We start from the raw sequence: 13,501 nt of genomic DNA on the forward strand, positions 1-13,501 counted from the left end.
TTACTGTAAACTGCAACACGGAAAGGAGAGTACACTATGAGCCAATGTATTCATAAATGTACTAGCCTAACCCTGGCCCAGACCAAAACGTAACCCTTTATTTTAAATCTTAACTTCATTTAAAAGTTAAATGTAGCATAATTACTCAATCATTTTTCTCAAAGCAACCTGAAAGTAAATTAGACCATTAGTTGACAAACAATGCAGGATTTTCAGTTATTTTTATATCACTCATACTTTCTGAACTTCAGTATTGTTTTAACTTCACTTAAAAGCCACATTTAGCTGAATTACTAGACCACGCTTACCTTCATTGGTATCCCTAATTTAATCTGAGCTAATTCAATTAAATTCCATTTTTTTGTGGGATTTATAATATTTTTTTTTATTGTGAACATTTTCTCAACCTTCAGATCTTCAGTTAAATAGATATAGCAGTTCATTTGCCGTACACCTAAATAAAATGTAGAATTGTCATCCTGAAAATGATGGTGATGATTAATTTATGTGCTGGGAGTCATATTTGTCTGCTCCAGATTAAATCTCGCCATTTTTAATGTATTATATTTTAGTTTTGCCAAGACGTGTATTCATTTTCCAATTCATCTCACGACTATGGTTAAAAGTGTATTCTTCGTTGTTTTGTAGTGCTTTGAATTTTCAGTCAAACAATACGTCTTTGAAAATGGGAAGAATAAAGGATACTGCTGATTTGTAGATGATATATAAGAAGGGTCTGACAAGTTACTAAGAGTGCAAGCAGACGTGGAAGTCATCAGCCACTAGTCATGCAGGAATGTATCACACAGGAATGAAGCAAGAAACTAATGTGGCATAATGAATCGAGCCGGTGAATCAGACTGTAGATTTCCAATCAGTATCAGGCAGACAGAACATTACAGAGCGGGGGGAGAGATGTCAGCTCAGCAGTTAACTCTACTGCGGGTGGAGCAAAGATCACCTTTCAGGCATAGGATTCCCTACAAATCAGTCAGTCAGTGTTTCAAAGAGCTTGACAAGGGAGGCAGTAAGCAATATCGCACTGTATGTCATTTCAAAGGAAATAAAGAAAAAGGAATGTAAACCGCAAATCAAATATAAAGAATAAAATAGGAAGACAACATTGTCAAATTGAGAAGGCAAATCCACTGGAGAAGCAGCATTATGCCTCATCTAATGTATTACTGTTGAAAATCAGTAACAGATAGATATGATTAGATTATCACATAGGATCTGTGAGTAGATTTCCTGAGATAAAACTGATTTTCCATTTTCAATGAACCATAATGAATATGGTTTGACAGTTTGTCAGGTAAGTTATTAATGTGCATATCTTTTTAAAAACCATGTCTAATGTCAAACACCATTCAAAACATAATTTGTATAACATACTGAAGGGGAAAAAATGTTCTTTCCTAATGGTACACTGGACTCTGCATTAACATAATTGAAGATGGGTTGTGGACCAGACTTGCAAAAACACAATAGCTGGGTACAGCTCTCATTTATAGACAGGTTTTACCAGTTAAGTTTGCTTGCCAGCATAAATGACAAAATAACCCTAAATCAAAAGGTACTGTATGCGACCTCGTGCTTCTGATAGGAATGGCCAATCAAGCAAGCACATCTCCAATCCATTCCTCTGTCTCACACCAATATAACTGATTGGTTGTGATAGATTAGACACTCTCAGGTCTTATCAAGGACACTGTGTGCCCTCCCAACCAATATGCCCATCAGAACTACATGTAAATATGTATCTGTATTTCTGCCAATGCTTTAAGAGTTACTTCATCATTTCATGAGTGATGGAGTGCTCTTCCCTTGCATGCATTGAATAAAATATCCTGGCTGTCTGTGGATAACGGAGAATAGATCTACTACAATATTAAATAAACTTTGATCTTTTTAAGATGTTCCAGATACATGACTTTACTCCTCCAAAATATACATGGTCTACATATACACGTCATTATTGTTATTGTGCCTAACTGATCGACAACAAACTGTGTCGGTCTCGCTATTTACGTGTTGTACATTGCCTCTGGGCTCTGCAAGTAAACATTAGACTTAGGTAAATATGATACATTAACTGCTCTTTCTACATTAAAAAAACATAAATTGTTTACCTTGGCAAGAAGAAAATAAACAGTTTTGGATAATTGGAAAAGTTTTCACTTTATAGTTTGTTTGACTTTTGCTTTGTCTCAGATCCTAACACAAAGCTTTGCTATAAAAAGGGTGTCAAGTCCTTAGAGATTACAGTTCTCTGTACAGAAGGTACAATTATTCTCTCCAGTAATCCTTCAGTATATGTGAAAGTATATAGTTTATTGCAAGTCCTATGTCTTGAATGGATATGGTTACACTTAACAGATAAACCATTTGAGGTTCTTAAATGTATACAGAAATTATATAATAGTGCAGATCAATTGATTTGAAAGAATACTCTTATTTTATTATATATTTTTAAAACTCTTTATCAAAGCACACTATGATCCTTAAATGAATTTTAAACATTTTCAAAAACATATTCATCAATTTACACACACTTACATATAAGCATGTACAATATATACACACAACATTAATTTCTTAGACTTGTATCTTTTGTGAACACATTTAGTTAATAATCACATACATGATTAGGATGAGGTTGTTTGAGAGAGAAGCACTAGGTCTGTTGTGTGGGGGTGGGTATGGGGTTGTGTGGACTTTACAGATGGATAGACCACCCAGTAAAATATTATTTTTCTTTCCTCTTCGACTGTTGTGTTTCAACCAGGAGGTCAGTAACTGATACTTTGTTATCTGTAAAAATGGTCTAATAGGTAACTTGAATTACATTTCCCTTGATATCAGAAACCATCTTTCTGGCTCGCTCCTGCAATCACATTAGCCACAGATTAAAGTTCAAATGTCAATTTACTTGAGACACATTAAAAGAGCATTTAGGGATTTATTTATTTGCTAGACAATGTACTAAATAAGCAGCCTGGTTATGGATTATGGGCATTGTGTTTTTCATCCTCTGTGATTCTTAGACAGCAAGAATTCTGTGAGAGGGCTTAGAATTAATTACAAATTAAGACTGTAATATTCCATGCACTCAAGATGATTAATATATGTAATGCATGAAAGCAGCAGACCGGCATGGTGGCACTTTTACCTCACAGCCCCGGGTTCCTAGGTTCAGTTCTGGTCTCAGGTGTCTGCCCCTCCCCCCATGCCAACCCACACAAAAGTAATTTATTTATTTTTGTAATACACCAGAAGAACATGCAATACATTAGAAAGCATATAGTATAAATAAAGCATTGTGCAGGGTACAGATCATAATGATAGATTGCCAAATTTTGGCGCAGACATCCTAAATGTATATTAGTGGGCATCCAGCCCATTTCAGCAAGTTTTTTTGCTAATATCCTGTTAACCTTCGAGCATTATGTAATTGTTCATGTGAAGTGTTTCTGAATCTGCTACATTATCTAGTAGTATACCACACATTTGGTATTCAGCTCATGCTTTCTACTTGCAGCATGCACTTATTCCCTCAAGTACTACTCCCTATACTAACTTTGAATAGCAAGTTTAAAACTCAGATGACCTTATCTGTTCCACTCAGAGTTGTAAGGATAGTGCTCCTTGTATTTAGCACTGACTCAAAATAGTCAAGCTTACTTCTTTTAAGCTGTCCTTTTAGGTGATATTCAGTATCCACACTAAGTTCATATAGTGAGACTTTAACCAAATGTGCTGGATTCAAAAGTCATCAAGAATGAGCTGTAAGTGGCAGTCAAGCTGTTTTTGTCAAATGTTACACCGAATGTTTTAGACCGTGAGCAGGTATTTCCCTAGGCTTTTCATTTGACGTTGAAAAATCCCTTTGAGAATGATATAATGAACCAGGCTCACCTAATAAATTTGAAAGCACTTTCTATTGTTCTTGTTTTCTTTGCCCGTCAACAAGAATTGATGACTTACTATATAGCTAAAAAATTACTGGAGATAAGAAAATAATGCAGTTGGAGTTAAGGCGCGGAGGATGCAGTCCCTCGGGGATGGATCTAGACAGGACTAAATGTAACATCAGCAAAGTAGCTTGGCCTTCACCCACCAGGTCAGACTTTTATTGAATTTCTCTTGATTTGCTAATTCCAAAGGGAGACTTTTCTTTATGGGCGGTGGGATATATTCTTCCATTTTTTTTTCTTACTTTCTTGAAAAAAAATACATTGTTGCAAACAAGACATATTTTTTGTACATGGGATGCAATCTTATTGTTAGAAAGCACTGTCGTTATTCTTTAAAACATCAAATCAAAATAATGGTTGGAATCAGTATTCTTAATTTCATTTAATCTGTCTATACCTGTCATGTAGATAAAGAAGGGCCAGGAAGCCTATGGAGAGAGCATATAGTATTAGCAAATTTATGTTTCTCTTCTCCACAATGACAACAACCACAACGAAAACATGAAAACTCAGTCAGCATATCATACCTTCTTGACATCGTAAATGTTTAGCTGAAAGAAGATGAGGTGCAATTTAATCCCAGTAATGCATATTAGCTCATATTATACCTAATGGACATGCACTGCAATGAAACAGATTGAATTGTAATATTTTTTTCTGCCTTTGGAATTATGTTGACATTCACTGAAGTAAGGCTATCACAATACATTTTTAAAATACATCTACATTTTTTATATGGGTAAATATTGCCATATAAATGCATTGGGAATACCACTACAACTTCCATTTCATGTGTGCTTTCATACCATTTGCTATAACAAATACACTCGACATTATTCTATTATATATATATATATATATATATATATATATATATATATATATATATATATATATATATATATATATGTATGTACTTGCAAATATGCAAATTCCAGATCAGGTCTTTGAAAAAAGTTTTATATTGTTTTCATGGTATAGATTGAAGAACACATGAATTGTAAAACTAGCAAAATTGTACATTTGCATATGCTTGGAAACCTATGTTGCCCTCAAAGAATTCCTGTGTGGCCTCATTACACATTTCATTTCCTCATTAAACTGGCTCTTTTTTATTTTTTAAGAACCATACAAACCTCTGCATGCTTTTTCATTACCTATAGAAGAATCAAGGCCAAATAAACATTGACAGCAGGTAATGAGGATTTGACGGAGTGCCTGATCACACATTGCATTGATTGGTATGACATGAAAGTTAATGCAAGTGGACCTTTGGACGGCAGCTGAGCTATCAAAAGAAATAGTGATGGAGCAGAAATACCATGTCCCACACCAACTTGTGGTATAGAGATGGTAAGAAAGAATACAATATCAAGTTGTTTAGTTGACGTCGATTTTATGGATTGCAGGCTATATTATTATAGAGGTTATTTCAGCTCTGTAAAGGGTGTTTTGAACAGACTGAGTCCTAGAGTTAATCAAAACATTGTCTTAATAAAAATCACAAATTACAAATTTGAACCCAGTTTAGTTTATGGTTAGACTCCACTGTGCACTAGTTGTAATAAATTTAAATGTGAACATTTTTATTTCAAATTAAATTGTATTTTTTCAGGCAAGACGTTTTATGTGGAAATGGTAGAATATTAGTACATAGTGAGCAGCTTCCCGAGTTGTACAAGTTAATTAGTGAACAATAAAAGCTCAGTTTACCACAGTAGTTTCGTCCCGTGATTCTTGATGTAATACTGCGTGGAGTATACAAAACTGACAAAAATGTAATGTACATAGTTAAAAACTGTCAAATACATAGTGATCCGTTGACAGAGTTGATTTCCAAGAAGATTTAGAAAAAAGTAGGGTTTTTTTTGCGGGCAAATGGGCCAGTCTATGGATATAATACAAGGGTTTCAATCTAGTTACAAAGTTACAGAAAACAAGTCATACAAATGTGGTAGAACTTTGTATTTGTACAGAACCACACATCGGCAACCTAATGCCCGCCAACACTTTCACCAGCCGTTGCCCCCCAGGGTAAAAGTCCAGGGCTGTTTTTTGGTCCCAGTCCGCCCCTTTTTTACAAGTACAAGTGAACAGGTTAAAGTGAAACCTTTACTGTATAATCTGGTAGATGTATTGCTCAAGAGAGTCTTAAAAGAGTGGAATGAAAGGATGAGGTAAAATCAGCAATGTTCACAGGAGAATAATACACTCAGTTTCAGAAAACTTGTGAATTGGGAAAACTGGACTTAGAACTGGTCTTCTGAAAGGGAAACTTTGCTCTTGTTACATATCAAGGCAGTTTCAATTCTGTTAGGGTTTAACAGAAGTTGTGGTGTTACACAGATACAGTAATAGGCTAAGCAGATATTAAGGTAAGTTTGCTCATGTGCAGTAATCTATCAGAACATATTTTCCTGAAAACTGTTCTAACATGACATACATTTGAATTGTTTTCAGAATAGAATCAGATATGTATAGGTTGTGAAAATGCACTAAATATTATCCTATAGTTTCAGAAAAGTGTTTACATGACTCTTGATATGCGTAAACTGAAGGGAATCTCATAACAACCTAAATGCACTGACCCATGACTTAAGAGTGCTGCACATAGATAGATGAATGGGCATAGCTTTGTCTCCAACATTGGGGGGCGCGTTGCTGTCTGTTTGTTTTAGGTGACCATGACATGCTGAATCACTGCAGGCAGAAGAGTAATGTTATTTAGTAAGAAGCTGTAGTTAATATAGTTAACAGTACTGGTATCTACGTTTGCTAATGTTAGCATTGCTATAAAACAACTAACTACCTCGATTTATCTTCATACTGTTTAATAAGACTGATTTAGTCATTCATGTGATACATTTTAATACAATGTACGTTAGTAGGTTAGTGTTCCAATCTGCCATTATTAATAATATACATTTCTGTGTATGACTGAGAGATCTTCACACACAGTGCAAACAGGACAGTGTCAATATTTTCCCATTAGCAAGTACTACATTAAAATATACATTGCTTTCACTATGAATGCAGTGGAAAAAAAAAACACAATACTAAACAGAATAAGTAATACAGGGCCTGTATAGAATCCTCAACGTTTTTTCTACTTGTTAACTATATCTCTCCTTTCCATTTTTCCTCTTGACCCTTCTCCCAACTCGTTCCAAGTACATATAATGGCAGAAGGGAACCTCATTTGCCCCTCTCTCTAATTCCTACCCAACCTTATTTCATCTGCCAGATGCTCTAAATAAAATTCAATAAAATAACATTTCAACAAAATGTTTGATCTTGTTTGCCATCAGGAGCCAATAAGACGACTATTCCAATTTTGATTGACACGTTCTCCTACATGATCCGTTAGATAAAACCAGCAAAAACAGTCTTACCTAACCACCATTTGTGACTGGGTGTTACATATATGTGACTATTTTTATTTGAGCCATCCATACATTATTGGGGGGGACAATTTAACATTCTCTAAACCTATGCCTATGCCAACATTATATGAATAAATGCAATGTGTTCTGTATGTGCCGATTCATTGCAGCTTTTATTCATGTTAGTTCAGTGGACTGTTGCTGAAGTTTGCTCCGAAATAACGTCTCATTACAGAAAATAAATTGTGTTTTTGTAAACCTGATGTTCTGATTCCTAAATAATTCGACAGAATGTGCAGTTTCTGCAGCAAAGTCTCTTGAAAGATTTTTTAAAATTCTTGTTACCCATCTGTATATATACAAATATTTTTTTTGTAGCTCTACACAACAAAAGAGAATCATTAAAAAACAAACCAAACAAACCCTGCAAAAAATCATTAAATATGAATACAAAACTATAATGTTCTGATTTTCTCAGAACTTTCTCTGTATGTCCTTATTGATTGAAACAACCATTAATTTATCTTGTTTTATTTATCTATTCACTTACACATAAGTCTTGATTGCTTTAATGAAGAAAAAACTTTTAACAATCAACATTTTTCATAATGTAAATATCTGTAAATATAAATATAAATTTACACTGCATTTGCATAAAGAAAAATGCTAGGTTTTGCCTTTGCTGGTGTATATGGTCTAGAAACAATAGTGAAAATAATTGCTTTGGTTGGGCTAATGTTAAGGTACAACGCTTCATTTGAAGCAACCCTTCGGGTCCCAGTGAATCAGGCACCCCAGTCAGCGCTTCCAGCAACAGTGGAGATTTTTCAGCAGGAGACGAGTGCTCGGGAAAAAAACGTCACAGACACCGAAGTCTGTTTGTTTATCTTCAGTTTACTGAAAGTTTCACACAGGCTTTTACACATCTACAAGCAGTATTTCAAAGGAGTTTCGGGACCGTCCCGAACCTAGATGATATTTTCTTGGCATATGTCCCGGGTAGTTCCGAGACAAGGGAAAGCGATAATTAAGAATTTTGATAATTAGTTAAAGCATGGAGACGTTGATATCAAAGACACCGTACAAAGCATGGTAAACACAATTTCATAAGGTTTTCTTTGTAATTAGTTCAGTCATGGAAGCGCTGGTACCAAGGACAAACTGTACTAATAAGAATGTTATAGATAATTTCGGTTCATTACCCAAAGAATTTGCCATGGCAGCAGAAATTGATTCTATCTGCCACACAGATAAGTCTGAGTAGAGAAATCATAATAAGAACAAGTTTTAATTAGAAACTTATTGGAAAGTTTCTTATATTTCCTATCAGTTATACAGTGGGTACATACAATACATAGGGGGCAATTTTACCCCAACAGCTAACATCTTTTTGCACTACAATAAGAAAGGTAAAGTATGTGTTCAATGCTTAAATGACCTGGTAATAATACATTTAGGTTTTGATTTAAGTGCATTAACTGATAGGATGGAATGTAGGAATCTATTCTTGATAAACAATCAGATACAGTTTTAGAGTTAACTGTTTTTCTGTGGTCTTCAGATAGTTGCAATCAGTTATAGGCCAGCTAAGTTCAGATTTCTCATTGTTTCCTTTATGAAGTATGGGCACATAGATACTGTAAGGTTCTGATGCAATAATACTGCATCAAAAAACTGAAAATCTTTATTTTAATCTTCCAGAAGAGTAATATATGTTTTATTAACTGAGAGTTTTTGATAAGAGCAATACGTTTAAATATCCTTCTATCCAATTGCCATGGTAAACAGCCAAAACACAAAACATTTAGTGCTGCATTCATACTTAATCTATATGTTATAAGGAACACTTCAATTAATCCGATGCACATTCTTTCCATCCATTGAGCTTTTGGTACGGACTGCAACCTGACATTTATGGTACATGCAAGACAAATTAGATGACTCTCAAAAAGCTACCCTGACTGGACAATTTGGTACGTTGGTATTGTCACATTCTAAAGTTGTTTTTGAACACCGTATTATTATATGATTAATACAACCACAGCAGCTAGATAGAAACTGTTTTGTTTTACCTTTTAACAAATTAATTATCTGAAATGTAGATGTATATGTCACAATAGTAGTACATGCATAGTTAACTGGATTAATGACAGCTATAACCAGTTACTGCTTAATCTTATGTAAACCCACCGTCATCTGTGAGTTAACTTTGTAGATAATTATTAGCAGCTCCAAGATACTTTCCAAGCACATTGATATTTGTAATTTGTATTCAAGAGTAATTGCATAATGACTGAGTTTTTATCTGAAAAGTGAATGTATGTTTGTTCTGATTCTCTACTGGTGGATACATAGCCGAAAGTCTAAATTGAACAATACTATCAGCTTCTCTTTGAAGTTTGTCCTGTACTAGTATACACGTCTGGCACTTTACTTTAATTAAATAATGCAAGTATTGCGTTTCAAAGGAGTCTGTGACAGTGAGCAACTATCTGTCACTTTGAATCAAGGAAAACTCTGGAACAAACAGAAGAATTAAAACATTTCTCTACAGAGCGGTGATTTGAGTTTCCCATGTCAGCAGCAGCATCAGCAGGTGAGAAGAAGGGGGAAGAAAAGCACATCAATAACGATAATTGACATTGGGTTTAATTGATTTTATGGAATTGAAACTGATACATACAGTGAGGGAAAAAAGTATTTGATCCCCTGCTGATTTTGTACGTTTGCCCACTGACAAAGAAATGATCAGTCTATAATTTTAATGGTAGGTCTACTGTCTCATTTTCACAGTGAGAGACAGAATAACAACAAAAAAATCCAGAAAAACGCATTTCAAAAAAGTTATAAATTGATTTGCATGTTAATGAGGGAAATAAGTATTTGACCCCTTCGACTTAGTACTTGGTGGCAAAACCCTTGTTGGCAATCACAGAGGTCAGACGTTTCTTGTAGTTGGCCACCAGGTTTGCACACATCTCAGGAGGGATTTTGTCCCACTCCTCTTTGCAGATCCTCTCCAAGTCATTAAGGTTTCGAGGCTGGCGTTTGGCAACTCGAACCTTCAGCTCCCTCCACAGATTTTCTATGGGATTAAGGTCTGGAGACTGGCTAGGCCACTCCAGGACCTTAATGTGCTTCTTCTTGAGCCACTCCTTTGTTGCCTTGGCTGTGTGTTTTGGGTCATTGTCATGCTGGAATACCCATCCACGACCGATTTTCAATGCCCTGGCTGAGGGAAGGAGGTTCTCACCCAAGATTTGACGGTACATGGCCCCGTCCATCATCCCTTTGATGCGGTGCAGTTGTCCTGTCCCCTTAGCAGAAAAACACCCCCAAAGCATAATGTTTCCACCTCCATGTTTGACGGTGGGGATGGTGTTCTTGGGGTCATTCCTCCACCTCCAAACATGGCGAGTTGGGTTGATGCCAAAGAGCTCGACTTTGGTCTCATCTGACCACAACACTTTCACCCAGTTCTTCTCTGAATCATTCAGATGTTCATTGGCAAACTTCAGACGGGCCTGTACATGTGCTTTCTTGAGCAGGGGGACCTTGCGGGCACTGCAGGATTTCAGTCCTTCACGGCGTAGTGTGTTACCAATTGTTTTCTTGGTGACTATGGTCCCAGCTGCCTTGAGATCATTAACAAGATCCTCCCATGTAGTTCTGGGCTGATTCCTCACCGTTCTCATGATCATTGAAACTCCACGAGGTGAGATCTTGCATGGAGCCCCAGACCGAGGGAGACTGACAGTTATTTTGTGTTTCTTCCATTTGCGAATAATCGCAGCAACTGTTGTCACCTTCTCACCAAGCTGCTTGGTGATGGTTGTGTAGCACATTCCAGCCTTCTGTAGGTCTACAATCTTGTCCCTGACATCCTTGGACAGCTCTTTGGTCTTGGCCATGGTGGAGAGTTTGGAATCTGATTGATTGATTGCTTCTGTGGACAGGTGTCTTTTATACAGGTAACGAGCTGAGATTAGGAGCATTCCCTTTAAGAGAGTGCTCCTAATCTCAGCTTGTTACCTGTATAAAAGACACCTGGGAGCCAGAAATCTTGCTGATTGATAGGGGATCAAATACTTATTTCCCTCATTAACATGCAAATCAATTTATAACTTTTTTGAAATGCGTTTTTGTTGATTTTTTTGTTGTTATTTTGTCTCTCACTGTTAAAATACACCTACCATTAAAATTATAGACTGATCATTTCTTTGTCAGTGGGCAAACATACAAAATCAGCAGGGGATCAAATACTTTTTTCCCTCACTGTATATGACAAAAACACCAATAAGTTTTGTTTGTAATACCTGTGTTAAAACATAACAAATTGAAGTGCCCAATAAGTGCTTAACTGAATGTTATTGAAAAGCATAATTATAGAAAGTGCAAAATTACAGCTCAGGAGAATAAGCTGCTATATTACAGGTACAGTCTGAAGAGATGTGCCTTGAGTAATCTCTGGAAGGTGGTCAGGGACTCTGCTGTCCTAACCTCAGTGGGAAGGTCATTCCACTACTTAGGGGCCAGGATTGAAAAGCAGTGGGCTCTGGAGGAAGGGGAGCAGAGAGGGGGCACAGTTAGTTTCAGTGGTAGTGGCACCAGTGACTCAAATCACTGACTACACCACCCACATAGATTATCTCCAGTTGTTTATTTGTTCTATGCTTTAATTTCAGAGTAAATTGAGACATTAAATTGCATACATTTTAATAAAATCTGGAAAAACTGAGATGTTCTAAAATATTTGACCAGTAGTGCATGTACTTGGAATGAGCTGGGAGAAAGGTTGAGAGGAAAAACAGAAAGGAGAGATATAGTTAACAAGTAGGAAAAACACTTTGAGGATGCTATAAAGGCCCTGTATGACTTATTTTATTTAGTACAAGATACCCAGCGCATGGACAAGGTAGATTTATTGATACAACGATAGGTTGCGGTTATCTGAAAAAGGAAGCACTGCCCAAGGGGTAGGGGGTTCTGTGCAGTTCCACAGGAACCCGATCGAAAATGTCACTCTATCAAATCTGCCATTGGCATCTGCGCACGTCACTCAAAACAGGTCCCTTCCCACTTTTTGTTCTATAAAACGTGACGTCTGCGCAGGTTTGTCCTGCGTTGCCAGGAGCTAGGACTCACTAGGAGTTGCCAAGGCTCTCTGTGGAGCAGGGTGATCAGGTCTGCAAGGCCACCGTGGGGCCTCATTCTCTCCTGACCTTCTCAAGGACCACTGAGAGAAGGGAGAATGGTGGGAATGCGTAAAAGAGACAGTGCGGCCATGCGTGGGCTTGTGCGTCGAACCCTAGGGTTCCTGAGTGGTTTCAGATGGAGAACCATAATGGGCAGTGGGTGGACTTTGCCAAGGCAAAGAGATCCACTTCCGCTCTGCCAAACCAGCTCCACAATTGCTGTATCACTCCCAGAGAGAGGAGGTCCGCCGTCATGTTGGACAGGCCGGGGACGTGAACTGCTCTGATGGAGCAGAGCCGTGGTTGCGCCCACAGAATCAGATGGCATGCTAGACAGTGCAGTCTGCACAACCGGAGATCTCCTTATCTGTTGATATCCCCAACCTTATTTGGAGGTGTCTGTCGTCATGACTGCTCGGTGGCAGACTGCGCAAAGGGGCACACCAATGGTCAAATTGTGAGGGCTCTGCCACCAACGGAGCACCTTCCAGCATGCTGGAATGACTGTGACTCGGGGTGCTTGATCACGGCGAGGGTGCATCCTGAGAGACCTGAACCACCACTGCAGTGGCCTCAATTGGAGGAGGCCGAGGGGGAGGGTCTGTGATGCAGCCGCTAAGAGGCCCAGCAGCCTCTGGCAAAGGGACACCCTGACACGAGCTCTCAGTCGGAAGAGGGAGAGACACGTGTATATGGAGGCAACTCTCTCTGGTGCCAGAGAGAGGGCTAATACAATGTCCATGCACATGGAAAAAGTGCATGGGGTTAGCAACAGGCCGAAGGGGAGAACAGCAAACTCGATCGCTCGAGTATCTTGAAGTGGAACACCTTGAGGTGTTGGTTCAGGTGCCTCAGATCCAAGATGGGGTGGAAAACGTCATCTTTCTTGGTCTCTTGGAAGTATGGGGAATAGAATCCCACATTTGCGTCCACCACATGCCTCAGAGGG

This window comes from Amia ocellicauda, chromosome 16 (assembly GCF_036373705.1).
Source record: "Amia ocellicauda isolate fAmiCal2 chromosome 16, fAmiCal2.hap1, whole genome shotgun sequence".
In the NCBI taxonomy this organism is placed as follows: Eukaryota; Metazoa; Chordata; class Actinopteri; order Amiiformes; family Amiidae; genus Amia; species Amia ocellicauda.